Genomic DNA, 5,493 nt, shown 5'->3' with positions numbered 1-5,493 from the left:
CTTGAGGCTAAGATAGGTCTGGAAATCAAAATGTGCAATGCGGTTTCTGGTAACATTTGCCCCTCTATTGTGTTTTCTTCACCTGAGATACACAAAGCATGCATTAAACATGAAACAGTTGATCTTGGCAAGGTCTTTTTGATATAGCTGAATACACTCATGATTTTATGCTGGAAGCTGGGGCATGGATAAGGTGTAGGGACTGGCTATTGTCACATACTAGTACAGACAGGATATCTGTCTGTTTCATTATAGTTATTTAACAGCAAGTTTTTAAGTTTTTCTTTACTGTTTTATCCATAGGCTTATCTGCTTTCCATGAGGAGTTTCCATAGCTCTCCTTGAGTTAGCTTTAAACTAAATAGCTTAGAAGCAAGACAGCTGTGTTGGGTTTGCCTCTGGGTTTCTGCCCTTTCCCAAATATCATAGAATCACAAAATCATAGAATGGCCTGGGTTGGAAGGGGCCTTAAATATCATCTGCATCCAGTCCTCCTGCCCTGTGCAAATCCAACATTGAGATGATGGGTTTTCCAGTGGCTGCTAGTTTTCAGGTTCCCAGATATCTTATTTAAAGGCTCGATGTGAGTTGCAGAATATGTAACTCAGAGCTTCCCATTTACCCAAAGGGCCTCCAATGGAGATGCAGTTCTTTTTCAGGAATGATTTATATTTTGTGTTCATCCCAGCAGACACAATAGTAATGAGAAACTTGCCCACTACAAGCCAACTTCAACTCAGAGGTGAAACCTCACAGAAGCTGGCTGGCTAGCAGTCCTTCATAACATCTCAATTTCACAGCTGTGATTCTCCTTTTCTAGCAGCAACAATGAAGACACAGGTGAGAGCCTTTACCACTTCATCTCCCTTAGTTTTGATTTTACTCAGGATTTTCAGACCCAGGTTCCAGACATTGTAGAAACCAAAAAATATCAAACCTGTTTGAGCTCGCTATGCTACTCTTATTCATTCACAACTTCTGTTGAATTAATTTTCCTCCCGCAGACTTCACACTTGGGCCTCCCATGAACCTTTTCAAGCGTTCCTTTTTGTCTCCTTCCCCTCTGTGAGCATGGGGCCACCAAAGCTGGTGAAGCAACAGTAATCAGGGGTAGGCAGTGCATGTTGTTAGCAAGGAAAACCCACCAGGGTAATGCTGACCAGCTGTGATGCCCATGTTTTAGAAAGCCCAAGGCCTGCTCCCCATCTGCATAGTTATCTGCTATAGGCCCTAAGGGAGGGTCTTAGGTGGTGAATGAGGCTGCCCAAGAGGGCATCCAGCCAGGGATCTAGGGTTTTGACAGAGTGAAAGAAGAACAGCACTGACCTGAGGCAAATGGACCTGACTGTGGATCACAAAAGCCAGACTCAAGGTGCATCAAGCATAAGCTAACTTCCACCTTGCCAAAATACCTGGGACAACATCTGTCCCTGGAACTCTGCACCGACATGGAGCACGCCAGCCCTCTCCTCCAGCATGCCTCACTGTGGGGGAATCATGTATCAGGATAGGTATGTCACTGCCAGCACCCACGGGGAATCCCAAGCCTAAAAACCCCACAAAAGTATTTTATATCCCCACCTACAGCAATATTGTAGGCTATAAATTTTGTATGTGGTCACTGTGTTCTTCCAGAGCATGTAGGCGGCTGTCAGCTTCCTAATCCTGGATTTATTGGCAGCAATGAGAGGAGAGAGGAGGCTCATTTCAGGGACCAAGAGGACAAACCTATTCTCGGCACCTTGGAGGACTTTCCTGATGGTGGTTAGATGCACTGGAGTCCCTGTGGACCCCATGAATGTCACCCTTCCCAAACCTGAAGATGATCCACCTCTGCAAGCAACCCCCTCATGTTTCCATTACAACCTGCCCTCAATTCCCCTTCCTCTCTCATTCCCACATTCTGGATAATAATTCAGCACCAGCACCTTCACAGCTGCTGATGAGGAGCTGAGACAGAGAAGACAGCTCAAACTCTGTCTGCTTTAAGGGAGGCAATTCCCAGGGCAGCATCAGACCTATGAAACAGAAAAGGAAGACTTTGTAAGAAATGTCAGTGATGGACTATGGCTGTGCCATGGTGCTCACAGGTTGGTTACAGCTCCAGAATCTCCAAATCAGAGCTCCTGGTGCCAGGCTTGGATTTATTACCAGATTAACATGACTTTCCTCACTGTCCTCTGTAAATTTTAGTGTTTATTTCAGAAACGTTTGTTTCTCTGTTCGTACCTATGAAGAGTGCCTTTATCTGGAGTGCTCTTCTATGAAAACCAGGCAAGAAAACATTCCAGAAGAAACTGAAAAGCAAGGAAACCCAGCACTTTCTTTACATTATTCACAGGGACTCTGCTACCTAAACACAGTCAAGCACAATTCGTGTGTCTCACATTGTGCAAACATGTGAGCATCTGGCAGGAGTGCACGACTTACCCATGGCTGGTGTGAGTGAGTGGAACTCTTGCATCCAGCAAAGAGCAACAAGTATTATGCCATATAAATAAGTGACAGCTTTGGAAATGAATTAATTTTAAAAGAGCTGGTCAACCTGAAACCTGTCCACTTTGCAAAAAACCATCTCAAAACATTTTCAGGTTGATATCTTCCCTGAATTTTCCCCATCACTCTTAGTATCTCATTTTTGTATCATTTAAACTTGCTCCCTCTTGCTCTGCTGTGAAGAATATACACACACAGAGACACAAATCTAGAGGAAAACCAATTGTCTATGCAGATTTACATGGTAAGACAAAACCAGGAATGTGTCACAACTGAGGGAAAACTATCAAGAGAAATCAACATGAACTGGAGAGGGAAGGCGGGAGAGGATGTTAGATGACTTTAATCTTGTAAAACTACTTTTTAACATACCTGTAATAAAATTGAGCCTTATCTGCTTACCAGGACAAGCAACTCCAATTCTGCAAGCTTTGCACAGACCTCTAAACCAATGCAGACTTGCACTATTTTAATTTAATTTTGTTTTGTTTTATTACTGACTAACAGCACAGCTACAGCCACCTTCACATATCATGCCTTGATGCAGGGAACTGGGTTTTCACAGCAACACTGGTCTGCAGCAGCACTGATTCCAGGCAAAAAGGGTCTCATCAGGCTTTTTTGCATTTCCCACTTTGGCTTCATCCAGAGCTAAAAAATGAGTCTGTTTAAGCATAACTCACAGTTATCTCTTTCAGCTCGTCTGTAAAATGTTAATGCAACGTGTTCCCATTTAAAGATCCCTTTGCACTGAAAGAACCATGTGAAGCAGTCTCTATAGACAGGAGTGCGCCCGGATTAATCTACCGTGGAAGCAGGAGGGATGAGGAACGTTTCCAAAAGGCACGATGAGATCCACCCAGTGCCAGAGAGCCCACTGGCTGTGTGGGCAGGCGGCATGATCAGGATGGGCGACTCTGTCCACCCTGGTGCCAGGGAGCGCCTCGGCTCGATCCTACAAACCAGGCAAGATGTGACTCACGCAGTTTGCTTGCAAAGGAGGAGGACCATCTGCTAGTCATGAGCAGATGACAAATTCACTGCATTGCGTCTTGTCGCTACTTCCAAATTTGTAAGTAAACACATTTTGTAACCTCTCTCGGAATATTTGAGAGCTTCGATAATGGAGGAAAAGAAAAAAAAAGAATATAAAAAAGGGGGAAAAAAGTTTAAATTTATGTAACGCACGGAGGGGGGGAAGTGTTTTATTCTGAATGGGGTTCGCAAGCGCCCGCTCCAGCTCGGTGGCGGCTCCTGCGGAGCCCCGCGGGCGGAGCGAGGCGCGGTGCGGGCCCGCGGGCGGCGGTGCCTGCGCTCCCCCGGGCGGCCGCGGCTCCGCGCTGCAGCCCCGCGTCCCCCTCCTGGAGCGCGCCCCAGAGCCGGCAGCGTGGAATGGGAGCTCTCTGATCCCTCCCCGCCCCGCGGGATGAGCCCCCGCGGCCGCCCCGCAGCGTCTGCCTGGAGCCAGCAGCACGCCCGCCCTGGGTGGCGCGGGTCTGTCACAGCCACATCCATCCGCCACCAGATCCTGAAGCAGTTCAGGGCACGAGTGTTGACCTTCTGGCAAAACAGCGAGGCAGCAAGGGCTTTCCGCAGCAGTACCTGCCTTGACAACCTCTGCACCCCAAACAGGTCAGCCCAAAACTCAAGTAGGTACCTGTGCACTGAATTTAAGCGTGTATCTCCAAAGGAGTCTTAGGAATTGCACCAGAGGATGTTTAGATTGGATAGCAGGGAAAATTTATTCACTGAAAGGGTGATCAGGCATTGGAGCAGGCTGCCCAGGGAAGTGGTGGAATCACCGTGCCTGGAAATGTTCAAAAGTCATTGAGTGTGGCACGTGGGGGCATGGTTTAGTGCTGAATATGGAGGTGCTAGGTTGCACTCAATGAGCTCACAGGTCTTTTCCAACCTTCATGATTCTAGAAATTTAAACATCCCTGTCTTTCTGTCCCTCAGTAAAGACTGAGAGAATTAATGGAAAGCACGACCAGGGAACACTTATTTGGCTTAGCAAGGACATTGTCCAGACAAAGTATTCCCATGATTTTTGAAGGACAACAGTCTATGATAAGCAAAAATGTGCATTAATCAGGGTTATGGAAGCTGTACATTAAATGCAGACATAAGAAGGACAAAAATCTCAGAACCACCTTCATTTTACATCAGTCCAGCCCTTACTGCTCTTAGCCACAGTGCAGTCTTCACTGAATGCAACTTTACTGCTTTTAGAGAGAGACCGTCCTTTTCCAATCACTCTCATGGTGAATAACTGCTTTGCTCTGAGTCTCTGCCATCTGGACCAGACTGACAGGATGATAAAGGACTAAAACCATGCTGTCTCTGAAAACTGAAATCGGGGGAGTAGGGTGATGATGAACCCTGTAGCTGTGCAACTCAAGTGTTTGCTAGCCCAAGGAAAGCCTCTTGCTGTTCTGCCCCTTCTTTCCCAGCTCTCTGTACTCCACAGTGCACCTGCCCGACTGATTCCCTGACTCTGACAGCTTTCAACACCTCTTCTTCTTCTGGGTTTCAGTAATGCTGATCTTTCAAGTGCTGGAAGATAATGCAGGATGTCCCAGCCTGTCCCAGTCCTCTGTCTCCTTGGTGTTTGTTCACACCTGAGCAAGGAGAGCAGAGCAGCTGAAGACAGAGAAAGTAAGTCAGAGATCAGCAAGAGACCTCTGCAGACCAGCCTGTGAAATCACAAGGAGCCGTGCACAGCCCTGAGGACACCACCTGAGTCTTTCACTGGCCAGACACCCATGGAGCCACCATCCTCTCTTGGTGACCCACTGATTTCTCTTCCTTGCTCAAGTCTCCTTCTGCAGATGCTTCTCTTCACTGCCACACTCTCCAGAGACCTCTGCAGCTGCTTTTCTCTTCTGCTCCTCTCTGTGTCTCCATGTTGTCTCTGTGCAACCTCACCTACAGGGCCAAATTCAAATTCCCTTTCTCTGTTGCTTGTGATTTACACATCTGCTTCCCTGCTCCATC

Source organism: Corvus moneduloides, chromosome 2, assembly GCF_009650955.1.
Source record: "Corvus moneduloides isolate bCorMon1 chromosome 2, bCorMon1.pri, whole genome shotgun sequence".
NCBI classification, from domain to species: Eukaryota; Metazoa; Chordata; class Aves; order Passeriformes; family Corvidae; genus Corvus; species Corvus moneduloides.
This window is presented reverse-complemented; position numbering follows the sequence as displayed.